The sequence below is a fragment of the Schistocerca americana genome, chromosome 6, assembly GCF_021461395.2.
Source record: "Schistocerca americana isolate TAMUIC-IGC-003095 chromosome 6, iqSchAmer2.1, whole genome shotgun sequence".
Taxonomy (NCBI): domain Eukaryota; kingdom Metazoa; phylum Arthropoda; class Insecta; order Orthoptera; family Acrididae; genus Schistocerca; species Schistocerca americana.
This window is the reverse complement of record NC_060124.1, coordinates 132,279,308-132,300,942: the sequence shown is the minus strand read 5'-3', so window position 1 is coordinate 132,300,942 and position 21,635 is coordinate 132,279,308. Positions and strand designations below refer to the sequence as shown.

The 21,635-nt window shown below is 41.5% G+C and overlaps 1 protein-coding gene across 5 annotated transcripts in view; it reads left to right on the top strand.

The window, feature by feature from the left end:
* LOC124619560 (RNA-binding protein fusilli) overlaps positions 1–21,635 on the top strand; it is a 775,817-nt gene that overhangs the window by 125,083 nt on the left and 629,099 nt on the right. For all 5 annotated transcript variants that reach the window (XM_047146047.1, XM_047146046.1, XM_047146048.1 and 2 more), the window contains exon 3: positions 2,634–2,686. The gene's annotated coding sequence lies outside the window, so the exon portion shown is untranslated. The remainder of the gene's footprint in view (positions 1–2,633; positions 2,687–21,635) is intronic.

The window sequence follows — 21,635 nt, the reverse complement described above, 5'->3', positions numbered from 1 at the left end:
GATTTGAATGCTAATCCAATATAGTCTGGGAAAACGGAGATATCTATAAGATAACTTTTTCCATGTTGTTTCAATACTGTTGTTTCTTTAAAAGAAAAATAATTCGAGTTTTTAATATACTGATACCTACTTGTCAAAAACGTATGATTGGCTCCATATAATACATGCATTTACTTTACGCAGCGGCCTCAAACCTTCCGTCGTCCTGTTCTACTCACGAAACGTGGCGGTGAAAGCCGAAAACCATACCTCATTAGGAGTAGATGACACTGAAGTCTTTGTATCACGAAACTTACGGCAGAACCAGAAGTCATAATGCGTTCAGCCAAAGATGAGTCTGATGATGCCAGCGTGTTGTCCGGCACACCTATCCAGCGACCAGGAAATGTAGTGGCGAAGGACTCACGGATTGAGCGGCCACGATATAGTCTTGTACGATCTTGCTAGAAACATGCCATCACTCTGATGCGGTAGTTGGAGTTTGTCGATAACATACTGGTAAAACTTCTCCATGTAGACTTTTGATTGACTGTGACGTGTTGGAAATTGGGGACCGATTACACTGCTGACATAAAATTCAGCTTTAGTGAGTGACATTGGTGCCTACTTATGAATATCGCGTAACCCGGTCTGTTCATACAACGACAGGAATATGTGCTCTTCAGGAAGCAGTTACCTGTGTACGCACCCTTCACGTTATGCAACACGGTCTCCAAGATGTCCACAAACTCCCCAGGTGAGGAGAGTCACCAAATCTGTACCCCCCATAGGTTCTGCTTGGAACGGTACGGTACGGGGGGGGGGAAATCGGCGTCTGTTTCGGTCTGCTTTTTTGTGGCAACGTCAGTAAAAAATGGAATGAGCGTTTGGCGTCATTGGCCGGGTGGCCCCTTACGGGGCAGGTCCGGCCGCCTTGGTGCAGGTCTTATTACATTCGACGCCACATTAGGCGACCTGCGCGCCGGAAGGGGATGAAATGATGATGAAGACAACACAACACCCAGTCCCTGATCGGAGAAAATCCCCGACCCAGCCGGGAATCGAACCCGGACCCGTAGGATGGTAATCTGTCACGCTGACCACGCAGCTATCGGGGCGGACGGCAACGTCAGTGACCAGGTGCGACAACAGGTGGAGATAACTTTGGAGACAACGTCCGAAAAGACATCCATTACCTGTATCATCCAGCTGTCGGCTATGGAGTCAGAGCTTGAGCGCACAGCTTACGGCTGGTCAAGCCAGCTGCCGCAATGAAGAGATTATGGCTGAGGTATATTGCTACGCTGTTGTGGAGCGTTTAGCTATACGTGTTGACTTTAGTAGCCTTACAAATAAGAGAAAATTGAAGAAGGCAGAGAAGAATATGGACAAATAAACGAAATGCTTGGAGAACCAGAAGGACTTCTGTTAGCACTAAGGAATTTCGGATTTATAGAATGGCAGCAGAGGTGAAACTTTCTGCATGAGTACTGCGCCCTGCATCTAGTTGAACCCGTAAACTGTGTTCAGACCTAAGTCTCTCTGTACAGTTTATACCCCCCCTCCCCCCCCCCCCACCCCCACCCCATCCACCCACTGGGCTTCTTTGCCTTTCCCTCATTAAATGTTCCGTGATGCCCTAACAAACTGTCCCCAGTTGTAAAGTTATTCCATAACGATATTTTCTCCACAACTCAGGATAGTGCTCGATCTGCCCGTCCCAAAAGAAGCTTTTGTTCTCTTCTTATCTAAACTGTATATCGTCTACGTTTCACTTCCCTGTAAGGATACACTTCGGGTCATATTCGATGTTAACATATTTTTCTTTTTGAGAAAGGATTTTCTTGCTGTTGCCAGTCTGCATTTTATATCGTCCCTACTGCGATCATAATCAACTGTTTTTCTGCTCGAATAGCATATCTCGTCTACTACGTTCAGCGTCTTATTTCGCAGTCAGATTCCCTCAGTTTCACCTTATTGAACTCGACTACTCTCCATTATGCTTGTTTTAATATTGTGTTCATCTTCTAACCTATTTTTCAATACTCTATCCAATCTGTTCAACTGACGTTCATAGCCCCTTGCTGTCTGTGAAAGAATTACGACGCTATAAACAAACTTGAACTTTTTATTTCTTCACCTCGAACCTTTAATTCCTTTCCAGGTTTCAAAGTGCTTTCCCTTGCTGCCTTCTCAATGCAGATTGAATCTTTACATCATGTAGGTTAAGCTGAAGTGAATAAAAGATTAGTCTGTTGATTTTCGTTTCCAAGTTGCGTATAACGTTCACCTCTTGACAAAGGAGACACTTTAGAACTAATTACAGCGTGTACAGAAACACATACACAATTTTCTACTTCCGCCTTAATGTAATTGCTTGAACTTTGAGTGTTCTGCCACTTCAGTAAGTAGTCTCAGACAATGATATATGTAGACAGGCGTTGTTTACAACGGAAAGCCGTTGAGCTCCACCTTCTTCGGGCCTGTAGCCGAAAGGACAGATTTTTGCTAACCAAATGAAAACCACATGTACTATTTTTTCAGGTATGTTTATTGTTTGTACTCGACGCTAACTAGCAAATAAAAAAATCCCTTGTATCTGACCTGTATGTTGCGAAACTTCTATTAATTACTGTAATCTTATTTCCTTTCAGCTGGCCAAGCAGCCGTTAGCAACTGAAAATACTACAGCAGCTGCCGCTCCGAGGTAAGAGAAGGCAGACATTGTTCAGATTTTTTGTAATGATTTCAAAGTTTATGGATTTGTAGCCGAGTTAGTGTTGTTATTTTCCTTACACGATACTTCGACAAATTTCCTAGTTGTCTTCATTCGGCATCGACTGGAGATTTCGTTACCCGCAGAGTGAATTCCGAGCAAACTGAGAATGGGAGGCGCTGCGCGGCTTTCTAGCGATTGTCCCGACGCCGTCAAAGAATAAAACTATATCACAGAGATAAAAGACCAACTACAGTGCTGTACCAAACAGCTTATAGGTAAAGTAACTGTCAGAAGCCAATATTCTTCACGAAAAACCGCCTGAATAGGTGCTTCTGTAAGAGTGATGAGAGCATTTCTCAGTTTTCCGACAAGATTTAACCAAATTGAGCGCTGGATCACATGATTTACTAAACTGAAGCCTCCGTCCTTGATAAAACTTTAACTACTCTAATCTCGGTAGTCTAAAGTGTGTGTTTTCCCGACTACAATTGTTAATACAGGCATTTTTCTTACTGTCCTTTGAATAATCTCGTTATTGAAACAAAGCCACCAGCCTTGCTTGTGTATCTGAAGTCCACCCTGTGATGTAGCTTATCATAATTGAGCCCTTTATTTATTTTATTTTATTAGAGTTTTTAAAAATGTATTACGGTAATTCAGACAATATAATATCATGTCAAGCACTAGCTTATAGAAATATTATACGGTATCGGGAGGCTGTTCCCACTGCCAGACAGAGCTTGAGCAGCTTATTTGTGCCGTATGGTGCTTACTGCAGATCGGTTATATGAGGAGTGACTTTCTACGCGAGAAGATACTTTGCTCGCAGACGGGTAGATCTTAAATGACCCGGAGAAGGGGCACCAAACAGTCGTAACTTTATTTATAAGTACAAATAATAACTCATTTTTGATACAGAAGATGTCAGAGGTGATTCCCAGCCATTGGTTTTAATTGTGGCTTTAAGACAGTACAGTAAAACTTCAACTTTTGCCAAACAGGTGACGGGAAAATTTACACTTTTGGCGGTTAGATACAATCCATGTGACAACTCCATGTTGGCTATTTATTTTTAAGAATATCGAAAGTGCGCTGCTGTAAACTTCACGGTGTCTATTTAAAATAAGTGCACGATAATGGCATCTGATTTTTTTAAATTAACGATAACTTTTCTCAAATGTGTAACGCGAAGCTGTTAGGACGAGGTAACGTCAGCTTGTCTCCTTGCCCTATGTATCTGTACGGTATTAAGGTCAATGTCCTCGGACGAATCTGTTTTTTTCCAAGCGATTTCACATATATACCCATCAAATAAAATACTTTATACTGTCCAAGACACCTGTATCCATTTACGTGATCAAGCAAGAGAGATAATATTCTATTGGATACCAGAGCTCGTCGGAGACAAGGGAAGTGAAGAAGCTGACATAATAGCCAAGCATATTTGTCGGGAACACACTGATGGAAATGTTGGAAAATAATCTGCAGTCAGTGAAACAAACCTTTTGGCGTAAGATCCTCCTTCCTAGAATGGAGAAGGGATAAAGTAGCAATGACATGTCTTCGTGTAGGCCATTCACACATCACTTTATCTGCTGGCGAGAGGACACATCAGTTAGTGATGCTTGAGTGGTATTCATTTCAGTTGTATGCATTTCAGTTCACGGCTTTTAACTGAGAGTACTTTATATTCTGTCACCATTACAGGCTTCAACTGAAATGGAAACCTTTTCTTTATTATAACTGACGACGAGACTAGTGAGGTTCGCGTTTCAAAACTTTGTGTGAATTGCCCAGAATGCAGAGTGACGAACTCATACAAATACTGTTTAGTGATCATCCAACATTATATATCTACCGTAATATTTTAATATCATCTTGCTTGAACTCTCCCCTCAATTCGTGTGTGTTTGTGTGTGTGTTTTCAGGTAGGGAATTTTAGGAAAACATTGTATTTTAATTTCGGTACAACTTATTAATACTTCGTCTCATTAGACTTTACCATAGATGCTAAAGACCCCGATGTAGTTTTCCCAAACAAATCATCATCGTCGCCTTTTCATTTATTTAGCAAAATCAAGTGTAATGAATAGCTGCTGAAACAAAGAGCAGATGTGCACAACGCGAACCAGCTCTAACAGCCGCCAAAAAAGCTACGTTACTGGGAGTATGCTGGAAAGATCAAGCTCAATCAGGCGGACTAGTAACGTCGCAGCGCTGCACTCTGCTACTCACGTTGCGGATGTGTCGGTCCAGTGTTCTCGCATCGTTAACATCTGCACATATAATCTGCAAGCTTCTGTACAATGCATGACGGAGAGTAAATCGTATCAATATGATCGACTTCGTTTTCTATTCCTTTCGCGTATTGAGCGAGGTGAAAATGACGGTGTGTATGCCTTTTATGTCCCCGAATCTCTCTTATTTTATTCTGATTCTGCCTTCGATACATGCGCAATGACGCCGGATTAGTGGCCACACGGTCTTCTTTTATTAACGGTTATCTAAATTCCCTGAGTATTTCTGTTGCACTTGCGTATCGGCTAAACGTACCTGTTATGATGCTAACAGCGCGTCTCTGAATTATTCCATGTCTGATTTCACGCCTACTAGATAAGGATACCAAACAATGGAACAAAGGAATTGGCCGCACTATCGTTTTGCATGCTATTTTCTTTACAGATGCATTACATTTTCCCAGAACATTTCCTCCATTTGCCTTTCCTGATAATTATCATCTCATTTCATATCGCTTCTTCATAATACCAATACAGACTTATACGGTTTGACGTTCTTAAGCTGTTCACCACTGATCAGGTTGTTTCTCTTTGATATAGATAGTCGCTCAACTGACTAGGGCAGTTCCCTTTCCTGAAGCAGTCCATCCGATTGGCTACAGCTTATTCTGCATTATTTTACATTTTAACATATTTAAATAATCAAAGCTTGACCACTTTCACATTCTAAATAAAGTATCAATAATGCCCATTACATAATACACGTTAAATTCTTTTACATAAAACCAATACAGTTTCCTTCTTAACTTTGAATGTTACGGCCAGTAGCCTTGCACCAATGTGGTTTCTGATAAATAAATAAAGAACAGAAATGACTATTATGCACTAAACTTTACAACAATTATTCTATTACCTAATGATTCAATAAGGTGTCATGCTGTCATCGTTCAATGTGTTTTGTATGGAGGAAATGATGATCTGATGCATAACTGTAAATACTGATAATTTAAATTTACTACATCTTTTAAACAAATAAAGTTACAGAGTTGATATTTACAACGTTTGTCATTTTAGTGATGCGCTTCTATATGAAATATCGGTCGTTGAGATTGACCAAACCGTTCAGGTTTTAACCTTCAGGTCTTTGTTACAAATCTTGTTTATTTCACTTTATCAGTAAATGCTAAACTATTATAGATATGATCAATATTCAAGTTTTATTATGATCACCATGAAATTTTGTGGAGGATGGTAGATTAAAATTACTGTGGCTTCATTCCCTGCACTACTATAGAATTAAATAGTTTTCATAAATGTTTCCCTTTATGACCGATCTTAGGTCCGCCATATTTAACACTGCTACGTCTCCTGGGCAACAAACGGTTTCTACGGGGTTTCCCCTATGACGTAGGTTCTCGTCTGTCTCACTCGCACACTGCAGCGCTTAGGCCTCAATAGACGCCTGTGAGTTTCCCCATCTCGTGGTGAATCTGCGCCCTTTGTGGCACGCCGTCCTGAACGACAGGGTTCGTTTCACAATGCCTGAAGGCTGACTCTTTCGGCCAAATACTTAAAAGAGAGCGGAAAGCTCGTTAACTCACACACCTCCACTTCATAACATGTTGGCGTGCCATATATGTTATGAAGTAGCACCCATATTTATAAGATACAAATTCTCAATAGAATAACATAAATATCATAAGCGCCAGATCAATAGTGTAATTATTTGTAGTGGTATTGATGCAGCATCCTTTAAACTTAAATAAACTTAAATCTAACATAAATTATTAATTGCGGAATATTGATTATATGCCAAATATAACTATACATTTATCAAAATTGACTGTCCATCGAAATGCCGAAGAAATATTAGCGCCACTGCGCTCACTTTCACAGAAACCTTTTTGTCACAACGAAGCCTCCACCGGTGCTCCACAGATTGGGAGCCGAGTACCCCGCCGATATTCTGTATGGCTCTGCATTCCATCGCCAACGCTTTTCGGGAACAAATCTGTTGAAATTCGAATCGGGTGTAGATACCAGAAAACAAACACTCTCCGAAACCACCTAGGATCTGCACTGAACGCTTGCTCCAGTGGAATCGATACAAACAGATCTAAACTAGACAGTAAACAATTGATTCACAGCGTTTGCAAGATGCTCGTGAATTATTCAATGATTCTGACACATTATTCAAATCCCACTAGAGACATGCATCTCGTGACAGATTCCCAATCAACTTCATCAGCAAATTAATATTTTCTTTTAATTTAAATATTGGAACACGTGAGGCACACTGACCCTACGGCTTATCTTAGAAGCTAGATTAAGGAAAGGCAAACCTACGTTTCTAGCATTTGTAGACTTAGAGAAAGCTTTTGACAATGTTGACTGGAATACTCTCTTTCAAATTCTGAAGTTGGCGGGGTAAAGTTCAGGGAGCGAAAGGCTATTTACAATTTGTATAGAAACCAAATGGCGGTTATAAGAGTTGAGGGGCATGAAAGGGAAGCAGTGGTTGGGAAGGGAGTGATACAGGGTTGTAGCCTCTCCCCGATGTTATTCAATCTGTATATTGAGCAAGCAGTGAAGGAAACAAAATAAAAATTCGGAGTAGGTATTAAAATCCATGGAGAAGAAATAAAAACTTTGAGGTTCGCCGATGACATTGTAATTCTGTCAGAGACAGCAAAGGACTTAGAAGAGCAGTTGAACGGAATGGATAGTGTCTTGAAGGGAGGATATAAGATGAACATCAACAAAAGAAAAACGGGGATAATGGAATGTAGTCGAATTAAGTCCGGTGATGTTGAGGGTATTAGATTAGGAAATGAGACACTTAAAGTAGTAAAGGAGTTTTGCTATTTGGGGAGCAAAATAACTGATGATGGTCGAAGTAGAGACGATATAAAATGTAGACTGCCAATGGGAAGGAAAGCGAAATTTGTTAACATCGAGTATAGATTTAAGTGCCAGGAAGTCGTTTCTGAAAGTATTTGTGTGGATTGTAGCCATGTATGGAAGTGAAACATGGACGATAAATAGTTTAGACAAGATGAGAATAGAACCTTTCGAAAAGTGGTGCTACGGAAGAATGCTGAAGATTAGATGGGTAGATCACATAATTAATGAGGAGGTGTTGAATAGGATTGGGGAGAAGTTTGTGGCACAACTTGACTAGAAGAAGGGATCGGTTGGTAGGACATGTTCTGAGGCATCAAGGGCTCACCAATTTAGTATTGGAGGGCAACGTGGAGGGTAAAAATCGTAGAAGGGAGACCAAGTGATGAATACACCAAGCAGATTCAGAAGGATGTAGGTTGCAGTAGGTACTGGGAGATGATGAAGCTTGCGCAGGATAGAGTAGCATGGCGAGCTGCATCAAACCAGTCTCAGGACTGAAGACCACAACAACAACAACTCCCTTAGACTGAAAACTAACTACAAATATGAACAAATCTCACCCCTCGTTTAATTCCGTGCAGTGAAGCTGCTTACACAAATCGTTACCCCATACAACAATAAATTATTACCCCAAAATATTCTCAGATAAGTAGACAAGCATACATCTATCTTCCTAGGTAAGCATTATTAATTTTCATTTTCCAAATTTCTCCGACCTCCATGCACCCAAATTGGCGTGACCATAAGTTATAATTTGGAAATTACACCTTATATAAAACCATCCAAAAACTTAAGCCTAACACAAATATACACACACACACACACACACACACACACACACACACACACACACACACACACACACAAATAAATACGTTGTTTACCCCCAAAAACCTAATTTATATGCATACAGTGCACTGATTTTTTGACTTGGTACCATTCACCAAATAACTGAGTTCTCCGACCACCTCGCATCCAAATTTGCGTCTAAACTATCTCTTTATAATTGCACAGACCTTGTGCCCCAAAAGAAAGTGTCCTTGTGCGACGAAACAACAAAAAAGCTACAATACATCCTGAAATAAAACGTTGCTAATTACCCCTCGAAATAATCTTATAATCTAAACACAGATACACTTATTTCTTAACGTATTTTCCCCTTCTCTTCCATCTCTAGAGTACACGTATCCTGTTCTCGATCCACCCATCAATTTCGTACTCGTCCCAAAATAATTCATTAAATGCTTCTTCCGCCCCAATTTCATTTTTTCTCCCTTCTAGACCTCTCGCTTTCTTAAATTTCTCTCGAGTCCACAAATGAGGCAATAACGATCGTAATGTTCTACCATACCATCACCAACCAGTTACAGAGAATCACCTTCCTCCTTAAGATACCATTCTGTCCAGATATCACTTTGTATATTAGAATCAAACTCACTGTATTCTCCATTCAAATTATCGACATTATTAGCTACAACATCATCATCATGAAATAAAGCATAATTTTTTACTTCCACGTCATTACAAACACCTTCACAAACAGCACTTTCAACAGCCGCTGATACATCATACAACTCGCTACATAAAACCTGATTTACCTCCGTTGACAAACCACCAATATAAGAACCGTTCATACTTTCACTATCCTCTGCCGTTACGTCACACAAATTGTAGCTACAGCGTCGTGAAATTTCAGAATCAACAGTACCATTAAATTCCGCTGCGTTTTGATTTAAACCTGAGCATAATACCTTTTCAAGTCCTACACCCTCCTGCGCCACATTAATTTCAGATCGCACATCAAATTCGGATCCATATTCATTCTCAAAAAAATATTCGAGATCCACAGATCCAGCCGAATTTCAGGCTGACTTCCATTAGTAGAAAGATACGCACAGATTTCTTCCTCTGAAGTATCAATACCAGCAGCTTCACCTTTCGTAACTTCAGCACATAAAACATCATTACTAACTTCCTTCAAAATTAATTTACCAGTATCCGCCGATAGACACACAAATTCATCAACAGCTGAGGAGACTAGTGCTACGCCGCGATTATTAACCTCCTTAACAACTTTCGCTGTCACAATATCACCTGAATCATCACCACCTTTATCACTATAATCGTTACCTCTGGTTAGTACCTCTTTAGAATTTTCTTTACCATCCCACTCCACCAAATTCAGCTCCACCTCAGCCTCCTTTTGGCACATAGAATTTTTCATTGTATTAACATTCACACACTCTTTCCTCTCACGTTCACGAAACAAATCATATAGCCCTAAATCGTCGTCTTCGCTTTCATCGTTATCGTTCATTATCCTAGGATTACGCCTTTTACGTACAGCCTGATTTGAAAATTTACCTATTTGATCATCATCTCTTACTAATTTCATTTCAATATTCTGACGCCTTTCCGCCGATTTATGAACACCTATCACATTTCCGTTTACTCACGTCCTATTCATCGCCGGTTTATTTTGTTATCTCCAGACCAGAGATGCGGCGAAACTTAGTTTCCTGATCTCCCATTACACTTATTCGTTTCGCCAGATGCTGGTCCCCCTATATACTTTATTGGTGTCGGTCTCTGTTACGAAAGTATCCGTTCCCATTACCCCTTTGAATTTATCTTTGGATGTATACCTGTTACCGTTTCCCTTATCAAAACTGTTATTTGCGTTCCTCTGATAACTTTCGGAATGTCTTTCATAGTAATTACTCGGACCGTAGTTAAGATTTCCACTCTGAAAACTAATTGTCTGCTTACTTGGCGGTTTAAATTTCAACGCCCGTTCTAATTTATCTACAAAGTCCAAAAATTCGTCTACTGAGTTGCTAGAACTGTGCACTAGATCCCGCTGCAAATTTTCCGTTAACCGCCTTTTCAACGTCGTAATTTCAGTAAGCACTCCCAATGGACGTTTCACATGCATTAATCTTGCAAGTTCACGTTTACAAAATTCTCGCATCGACCCGTTTCCGTATTTAAATGCAGGCCCGTTCAGAAACTCATTTTGGAGTCGCGTTTGCTTCGCTTCACTCCAAAACTTGTTCAGGAAACTGCTTTCAATTATTTCGTAGGTAGTGAACGTATCACTGTGTGTACTTGCCCACGATTGCGGCTCACCTTCCAAATGTCCTTTCACGAATTTTATCTTCACCTCGTCGGACCCTGCACGCTGCTAGAAAAATTACTGGGTGATATTTCCCGTCGTCTGCAAAACATATGATTGATCCTCAGTTCATCCACGGAACACTGATCACTGTAGAGGTTTGATGTGCAGCTAAAGAATTCAGTTCGCTTTTTATTTCATTGGTTTGCTGTTTAACTTCACTTTTTTCAGTTTTAATGCCAGATTCTACTTGTTCCTTTATTTTATCTACTCCTTTCTCCCGTTTACGTTTTCGAACGGGCAAGTTGCTTATAGCCTCTTTCGTCTCAGCCATTAGAGCATCTTGCCTACTCATACAATTTCTTACGTTGCCTCCTAGATCTGCTTGCAACTTCTCCACCTTATCACTGAAATGTTTCCCCGTTTGATCTACCTTAGAGCCAAGTACCCCAACGTCATCAGAAATTTGGCCCATTTCTTCCCGAATGATTTTTAATTTTCCGTCTATCAATTCCTCGATCCCTCTAGCCATTTTACCTACTTTGTCTTTCACAATAGAAGTATTTCTGATTGAACCGAATCAATTTTTAAATTTTCGCCAACCATATCGGTTTTAACAGAATCAGTTTTTAAATTTACGTCAACCATATCGGTTTTAGCAGAAACAATTTTGAATCTCATATTTTTAACAGAATCAATTTTGGATCCCAATCCTCTTATCATTTGCATTAATTGCGGCATCATGTCTCCCCCAGATTCATCTCTCTTGCCTGATTTCGGACTACTTGCCCTACTAAATTCAACGCCGATCACGCTTTTCCACTCCGACTTTTGGGCTAAGCGGCTCGCTAGCATTTTCGGACCCACACAAACTGGCCGACTGCTTAACATTAGCGACGTCAATTATTGGCGATTGAACTGCAGAATCATATATAATCTCGCTAGCCTTGTCGTGCTAGATCCTTCTGCCGTGCTATTACTGCCGATGTCGCAGTTGAAGCCGGCGCTGAAGATCTCGTAGCCTCTGTTGTGATAATGCAACCGCCGCTGCACGATGAATCGCCGTAGAAGATGCCGCTGCTGGTGTGAACCACGTGCTTTCGATGACGCCTCTTCTTCCACGTTACTTTCTTGTCACTCCTAACCACTGCTAAAACTCGGTTCACACAATTGCTGCAAAATTTGTAGCTCAGAGCCCCCAAACGATCTGCCTAAACTACCACAGACTTGCGACCTAGGTCACAGAATGTTGTTAACTGTGAGAATTACAATTTTAATTTCACAACTATTAGAGAAATCTAATATTCGGTCTTGAACGGATCTCACATTTAACTTTTGCGAGAGATCCTGCCTATCGAAGTTCAGATAATTCTTTTGGAGAAACTTTGCAGAATTCAAATCCAATTCTAAACTTTCCAGACCTCATATTCCGCAACTAACACTTACCAAAATCCAATCCTGTTCCAACACTTTGCAAGAGTCTTATCCCTCAACTAACACTTTCCAAGTTCCTATCCCGGACGAACCCCCAATTGCGAGCTAACATCTGAAAGATGTTCGGGCTCACATGCGGTTACTCTTCGTTGAAATGTCTTGGCCCAAACTCGTCTAGGGATTGAACCGCAGGTGTCGCATTACACGGCCTAAATTAGACACTTGTGACCCTTTGGTTCAATTGTCTGGTTGATGGCAATTTTGCGAAATATAAAGTTATCAATAAACAACAGTAATAATAATATCGGGAATAAAATTAACGACCCATAAATGATGTAGGCCGCACAGTTGCGATTTGTTTAGAATAACGTTTATTCAAAAAGCAAACTAATAGCGAAAGGGGTTGGACTGTTACAGTCGATCGCATATCCATTTGACACAGTTCTATCATTCACAATCTCATCGCGAATTACAAGTCCACTACTCCACCTCGTTAACTATGCGAAAAGTTAGAGTTCACATCGGGCGCGCGGCTGCTCACCGCTCAGTTACCAATTCCCGCGATACAGTCCATGACGGCAGCGCCTAAGACCGCTCGGCTAATCCCGCGCGGCACTGCTTCCCACTCCACCCACTACCACAACATGATCCTGCTTTTCCTGCTTTGTAAAACCTTTGCACAATGATCCTACATCCTCTATCACTTGGCTAAGACATGCACTGGGCTTGAAAATACTTGTGTCCTGGTACCTGTCACCTAATTTTTCCTGCAACATCTGGTCCACACGTCACTTGAGCCTCTTTCTTAGATGACTGAGGTAGCAAGGCAAATCTATTGTTTGTGCCAATGATGAAATTGTCAGATCCTGTTCTCTTTCTGTGGCCACTATTCCTTGCTACCAGTTCCCACCTGTCTTTACCCTTCTCCCCCTTAACCTCATCGGTTCCTCCCTAGCACTATCCAGTTCGGCCTGAAGGGCTGAACATAATCTGCAATACCATGGAAGAGACCCATTTACTTCCCCAATTCCCACGCCACTACATTCAATCCAATGTAACCATCTGACAGACGAGCTGCACAGAACCCCTGAACTGACTTTCCTACGCCAGCTCAAGCAATTGTCGCTCATGGTTGTTTACAATATTTTTACAAAATTTATACAGGCAAAAACAGTAGTAGTCTATTAACTACAGATCACAAGAGTCACTAAAGTTATGTGGAACACTAATATACGTCTATACTATTAATATAGTAACGTAATGCAGTTAAACTACCGTTAAAAATCAAAATCTGTATACCGGAAAAATTAGGCCTAAGATCGTGTATGCACGATACGTAAGTTTTGAAAGGAAACAAAATAAAGAACTTAAAACCTTTTAATTCCCCGAGTAGATAAGGCACTACTAAATATATGTGTAATGCAAACAACCTAAATTCTTCACTTAATACTTAAAGAAATGTTTTAAATTTGTATGTAAACCTACGTCTAAAGTACGCGAAAACCGGCCCTCAGACTATGTTCAATTTTTTTTTCCGAGAAATACTTTGAAACGAATGAAGCCTTCAATAGATAATATAAAACAGACTCTAATCAACTTAGTCACGGTGACATGCATTTCAAACGCTGTCAAGTACTGATAACGATGTCTCATGCGGGTGCGTGGTACCCTATTGAATGTTCACTCAACATCTGACTCTGTTAACCGCCCTTATATACATCACTAGGCCTGGTAGTGATACTAAACACAAAAGACGCTGATTCACTTTAACCGCCGTTCTGCCTGCCAGAGAGAATTGCGGCTCTAATCGTTTGCATACCGATCTATGGTGTGTAAATGTATGCAGATATTTGACATCTGACTATGTCTTCTGGGCGCTTCTTTTTTTTATACCAGCAAACGTATATGGACTGAGAGCAGTGAAATGCGTATGTCGCGAACGACAGTGCGGGAACGTCACGTGGCTTTGGTATAATTCCATGTACCATTTTTGTCGCGAAAAGCGAAGCTCTAATATTATGCGTATTTTTAACAGAAACAGAGAATAATGGTTGCTGCTATGGCTGCAAATTTAAATAGTTTAATGAGGAAAAACTATTTTTTACAGATAATTATTAAAAAGAATAAATTATAGTAATTATACTGGTAAGAGCGACTTTACGTGTTCATAATGTTTCGTATTTACTTGGCAAGGATTGGACAAATTCAGTAGTGGTGTGGAAGCATGCTGCCAGTCAATCACTAAATGTACACACGTTGTGAGGAATGTTCACCTACCGAAAGTAGTTGTATATGACAGTTTGAGTCGTTTCCTCCTTTTTTACTCAATTTCCTAGCAATTGTGCTTATTTTACAGTGATAACAATGGGAATCCATACACCTAGTGCCAGTCACGTGAAGAATAATTACGTACGGATAATATTTTAGTTTCCCTTTTGCCTCAGACTGCGCGGTTGGGGAAGGAAGGAAATCGGGCTTGCCCTTTCAGAGTGCCCACCCTGGCATTCACCTTAGGCAGTTTAGGGAAATTACAGGTAAACTAAATGTGGGTGGCAGGATAGGGATCCGAAACGCCATTCTCTCGAATATGAGTCCGGTGTCTTACTACTGCAACTTTTTTAGGGTTATCAACCAAACACCGAGCATGTAATGACGTATTTCACTTTATACTAAGATATGGCTGACTATGCACATTTTTATGTCAGTTTAAGCATTATGAGTTCTTCCGTAGTTCAGTAGCTGTCTGAGTGAAATATATCAATTTCGTTCAAAAACTGTCAGCTTGTTTCGGAACGGTTGATTTTACGAATTACACGTATTAAAAGCTTTTGCTGATAGGGAACCTAATTTATGAATTTCTACTACATCACATGGTGTAGTTTCGCAAGATAACTGAATACAAGAAAGCCTAAGTGAAATAAATCAGAATAAATATTTTGATCAACTTGCCAAGGTCCGGTTTAGACAAGTGTTTTGTATGCATACAACAGAACTCGCCCTGTCTGTTTAACAAGCTTTGAAACTGTTCGTGTTGTTCATCTCCAGGTATCTGCGGCATCCGATGCAATAAGCACATTTGGCAACCAATTCGGAAAGTGTAAGGACGCTCAAAATGTTCCCCTTCGAAGGCTGGACAGTCCAGAATCGGTACACTAATCAGGCAAAATTCCCATGAGCATTGAGGCCATCATCCCACCGACGCATTAGATTGAAGATACCGGTTTGGTAAAACATCGTCTCCTGTAGCATGAAGAAGTCCGTAACTGCCTGCTGCACGTCCTCGTGCGACAGGAATCGCAGGTCCTTTGAAGCCATTTTTAAGAAGCCGAATACGTGAGAATTTCATGGGGAAAGATCAGGGCTATAGGGTGGATGCTCAAATGCCTCCCACTTGACATGGCCAAACTTCTGCGCTACAACGTTTGCGATACTTGGACGTGCGTTATGGTATCATGAAGCAGCAGCACGTCTTTTCGAAACATTTCACAACAGTGGTTTTCCACAAACGTGCTGCCCCAGACATACGTATTCTTCAAAAATGGTTGGTTCAAATGGCTCTGAGCACTATGCGACTTAACGTCTGAGGTCATCAGTCGCCTAGAACTTAGAACTAATTAAACCTAACTAACCTAAGGAGATCACACACATCCATGCCCGAGGCAGGATTCGAACCTGCCGCCGTAGCGGTCGCTCGGCTCCAGACTGTAGCCCCTAGAACCGCACGGCCACTCCGGCCGGCTACGTATTCTTCAGTCTCCGATGGATATGTCTACCGATGTTTGTCCTTCGGAAGCAAAAAATAAAGATTAACAGCACATTGGTCCGATTTGGACGCCTTTGGTAATAACGTCACCACAGTCCACGATTTCGCATTTACCGCACACACGTCAGAAAGACACGAGTGTCCTTGTTTACATGGCGTTCGTTATATACCCGCATCGTAGTCGCTCAACATTGCATATACTCTGCACTCTGCAGCAACGCCCTCAAACGTAAACTTTTTGTTTCCCTTTTAATTTTTTCTAGTGACTTTTTATTTCTTGCTGAAAAACACAGTTTACGTAGAGATCACTGGACACACCACGAGACCCAAATAGCTTCTGCATAGAGGAATTATTTGGTCGGGAACAAAAAAACCGGACATGTGCCATTAGGATTCGCGCTCTGAGGGTTTCGTACCAACTGAGGGAGCGCTCTGAAATTGTTGTCTTACCGGCTGACAAAGGCATTGCTACAGTTGTTGTCTCCCATAAGGACTACACTGATAATATGCAGAGCATGCTAAATGACGATTCCTACCGGAAAATCAGCGTTGACCCTACCAAGAAAGTGGAGAACAAGACGAGGTCGCTTCTCAAGGACGCTGATTTACCGGAGGGTGACGCTAAGAAATTGTTGTCCCAAGGTCCGGTACCGCCTAGACCATATTGACTCCCGAAGGTTCACAAAGAGGAGGTACCATTATGCCCCATTGTCAGCAACATCAGGGCACCTACATATTTGTTGGCCAAATACCTGACGGGAATATTAAGTCCTTATGTGGGTAAATGGCCTCATCACATCCGCAATTCCGTGGATTTTGTTAAACGCCTTGATAGTTTCAGGTTGTATGAGTCAGATATCATGGTGAGTTTTGGCGTCGTTTCCTTGTTTACGAGGGCACCCCTGCGAGAGTCACTAGAATTGATTAGTCAGAAGTTTGACGAGAAGACCACTGAACTTTTTGGGCATGTCTTGACTTCCACGTATTTTCTTTTTAATGGAGAATACTGCGAACAAATGGAGGGAGTCGCCATGGGTAGCCCACTCTCACCCGTGGTAGCGAATTTGTATATGGAGAACTTCGAGGAGGAAGCCCTGTCGTCATCCGAATGGGAACCTACTTGCTTTTTCCGTTACGTGGACGACACGTTCGTCATCTGGTCACATGGTGTGGATAAACTCCTTGACTTCCTTACACATCTAAACTCCATACACCCCAACATCAATTCACTATGGAGACTGAAACGGAGGGTAAATTACCTTTCCTTGACGTCTTGGTCAAGAGAAGGGCTGACGGCACCCTAGGTCATGGGGTGTATCGGAAAACAACGCACACTGATCTGTATTTGCACGCAGACAGCTGCAACCACCCTTCACAGAGGAATGGGGTACTTAAAACTCTAGTACATAGGGCGCGCACTGTCTCTGACGCAGAGAGTCTACCCCAGGAATTGGAACATCTGAGAACTGTATTTCGAAAAAATGGGTACTCAGTGTGGCAGTTTCATCGTGCTCTCCGCCCAACCACTACAGCACAACCTGTGGAGATTGATGAAATCACGAGGGAGGAGGTAGGCACTGCGTTTATTCCATATACAGGCGCACTCTCGGGGAAAATCGCCCGCATTTTGAAGAAACACCGGGTCGGAACTGTGTTTTGTCATCCGAATAAAACTCTTGCACTGGTGGGGAGCGCCAAAGATGACCTCGGTTTGAGGAAGACAGATTCCGTGTCAATGTGGCAAGTCGTATATTGGTCAGACGATGCGTACCGTCGAGGATCGATGCCGTGAACACCAGAGGAATACTCGACTGATGTATCCGAGCAAGTCGGCGGTCGCTGAACATTGTCGGAAAATCACGCTATGGAGTATGAGCGCCCGAGGATTCTGGTACAGACGTCGAGATACTGGGACAGCGTTGTTAGAGAGGCCTTCGAAATTCGCACCAATGACGACCTCATAAACCGTGACTGTGGCTATAATCTTAGCAAGGCTTGGGAACCAGCGATTGGGTTAATCAAGAGTAAATCTAGCAAACGTATAGTTGTGACGACCACGGCGGACAGAGCCATCACACCGACGTCATCTCAGACGCCGTCGAAATCTGTTCCACCACGCGACCGTGGCGCGGGGCGCGGACAGTGGAGGGAGCGCGCCGCGGGCGGAGGGTATTTAAATCGGCCGCCTCCGCGACCGTACGCAGTTCCCTCTGAGCAGCCATAGCGTACGTGCCGGCACGTTCACAGGAGCTCAGTCCGTCAGTTCACCTGATGATGGCGACTTTTATGATCGCCGAAATATTGTGACCGTTGGACACTGTAAACCGGCAGTACACCCGTGGCTATTTTGATTAATTATAGATAGTTAATCTATAGGTTTTGATGAGTGATTTTGCGGGCATCAAAACATATGACATAAATGGCCAGAAGCTTAATTTTTTTTACACCGCCAGAAGACCGTACAACTTAGTACTGGATGTATTTCAGCTTGATCCATGTATCCTTCCTGACAGAAGGGGGTCTTAACAGACAGACAACAGGATGATCCAATAAGAATTCTGGTCGTACGGACTGAGGTACGGAACACTAAAACGTACCTGAAATCCTGCGATGCTGGTTCCCTGTCAACGAACACTAGCACCTTTTCCACAACAACGTGATCTCGAAGACACACAAAGTGATTTGCATTTTATAGTTAGTGTTGCTTCCGTCCTTTAAAGCTTTCCATGCTGTGTCTAAAGTGCTGTACGCCTTACGCCTACAGCACGTCAGACTTCACTTCTACCATACTGGCTCGCCCAAATCTTTTACACACACACACACACACACACACACACACACACACACACACACACACAGACACGCACACACGCTGTTTCGCGCTCTCGTTCGCAAAGTGCTGCTCTCCCCTTCACATTTCTTTATTGCTTAGTCGTTCATCGAAGCAAATGAAGTGTTATCAGGATTTATCGTTCCTGTCAGTCGTGTAAAACCACATTCGTACTGTGATCTCGAGGAACCGGTTTCATCATAAGAGGGCTGAACTCGTGAAATTTCGCAACGGAACCGGCCAAAATAGCTTTCAAAGGTGTTGCCCAACGAACGGCTGGTTTTATTGCCCACACTAGTTCTGAGAGGTGCTACTGCAAGTCCGAAAGAACGTGAATAAAATTATACAGGTGGTAGTGAAAAGTTAAGACCTTCTAAATCGGCTTTCGTCACCATTCAGCATTTTAGAGTGCTGAAGTTCCGGTTTCCATCAATTCGATTTCAGTTTTGTGAAATGCTGGTCGCTCCTACCTGTGCAGTTACGACGATTATACACAATTCTATAAATAAAATTTATTTGCTGACTTTGATATTTCTACTCTGTTACTCGGATTTTTGATGCCACAATTTATATTCCGGATAAATGTTTTCCACAACAGAGAAATGTAGAGAGAGCTGCTTTATCCTCACGTATCTCTACACAGTGTAGCGAACCTTTTTTCACACGATTCGTGTCTTCTGTGCATTTTCTTTCTTTGTCAATTTACCTTGACAGTTGCAGGTCAGCGTCGCCGCCCTTAGAAACCTGTGTAGATTGTATGAATAAGCAGCATCTCGTCGTTGATTACCATTTTTTGTTGTTCATTATGTTAAATCAGGATCGTGTAGTAGTAGTAGCAGCAGCAGCTTTATTCATCTGTAGATCTCTTTTTACAAGGATAGAGGACATGTCAAAGTTTACAAGTTTAGATCAATTTAAAATAAGCTAATTTTTCCTATACACATACATTTACAGACGTCTAGTTAGAGACAATCCTTAGATTTACTCCTGATATACAATAGTTTTCTTACAAATAACTTGCGCGCGCGTACTGGTGATCTCCGCGTCATTTTCTGTACCGCATCTGGGCCATTTTCTGTACAATAACGTCCCATTTGCTATCCTGAAAAACTGAGTCAGCATCCCTCTATAATGAGCGAGATGTTGAGCTCAGAAAGAGGAAGAGGTGTTAGTATTGTGATATGCATAGCTTGGGGGTAAGTATTTCTAGGAAATTAAAAAAGAAGGAAAAAACATAATGTGGAGGTGGTTATGTGGAATGTTGGATGTTTTATAACCTTTATTATTGTTTATTTGTATAACATTTTTTTTATCAAACTCCTACTCTGTTTTATCTAAGTAATCCTTGAATGTATAAAATGTATTGCATAACAGGTACTTTTTAGCTGCCTTTTTAAATAAGTGTATTTTTGCAATTTCTTTAATCTCTTTTGGTAATTTATTGTACAGTTTTATTCCTTCATAGAAAATGCTTTTTTTAGTTTTATGTTTATTTTTTCGTGGTAAATGTAAGTTGAGTCTATCTCTTGTTGCATGGTCATGCACAGAGCTGTTTTGCAGTAATTACCAATGTTATTTTTTATGTGTAGAGCTGACTGGTAAACGTATTCACAAGGAACAGTTAAAATCCTCAGTGTTTTGAACAGATCGACTAGTATTTTTGGTTACTATTCTTATGGCTCTTTTCTGGAGTTGATAATGTGTTCATATTTTGTGCATTTGTTCCCCAAAAAAGAATGCCATAGCTAAGAATTGACTGTATATATGAATAGTACGTAACTAAAAGACTCTACATGTTACACATAGGATTCGAAGGGCATAACATGCTGATGACATTGTGTTTGCAAGTACCTTTGTGTGTTCACACCACTTCAACTGAGAATCAATATTCATTCCTGTGCGATAAGTACTGTTTCGTACATAGTGTACAGTGAATTGTTTGGGCAGAGGTGGGTTTCAATGTGTAGCAATAAAATTATGCGTAGCAGAATCGTGAACGCCCGGGAATATTACGAAGCCCCCTGGCGCAGTGTATGAGACACTGCGTTCCGGAAGAGCGGGTTTTAAGCTTTCGTCCAGCTATGCAGAGTAAGGGTTTCCCTGGCAGACACTGTTTTCATGTCTCGCTGTTGTTGTTGGTTGTCCAAAAATTGGTTTGACGCAGCTCTCCACGCTAGTCTGTTCTGTGGAAGTCTCCTCGCTTATGCACTGCTAGTGGAACCTACACCCACTTGAGCCAGCATACCGTACTGAAACTTTTGTCTTCCTCATTAGTAACCGCCCCCTCCAAACACACACACACACACACACACACACACACACACACACACACACACTTCCTTTCATTACCAAATTAATTATCCCTTGATGGCACAGACTTTTGTCCTGTCACCCAACCCTTTCTTTTAGTTATTTTGTGCCATCCCGATTAAATTTTGTACCTCTCCTGTAAGTTTAAAAAGCTTCTGTTCTTCTCTGTGCAGTTAATTCGATTCTTGCCTCTATAGTTTGTCGTCCACGTTTCACTTCCATGTACGACTACACTCCAGACAAAAACTTTCAGAAATAGCTTAGTATGCTAGATTTTTAAAAATTTGCATTTTCAGAGAATCTTCTCTTGCTATAGCAAATCTAAATTTGATATGTACTCTACT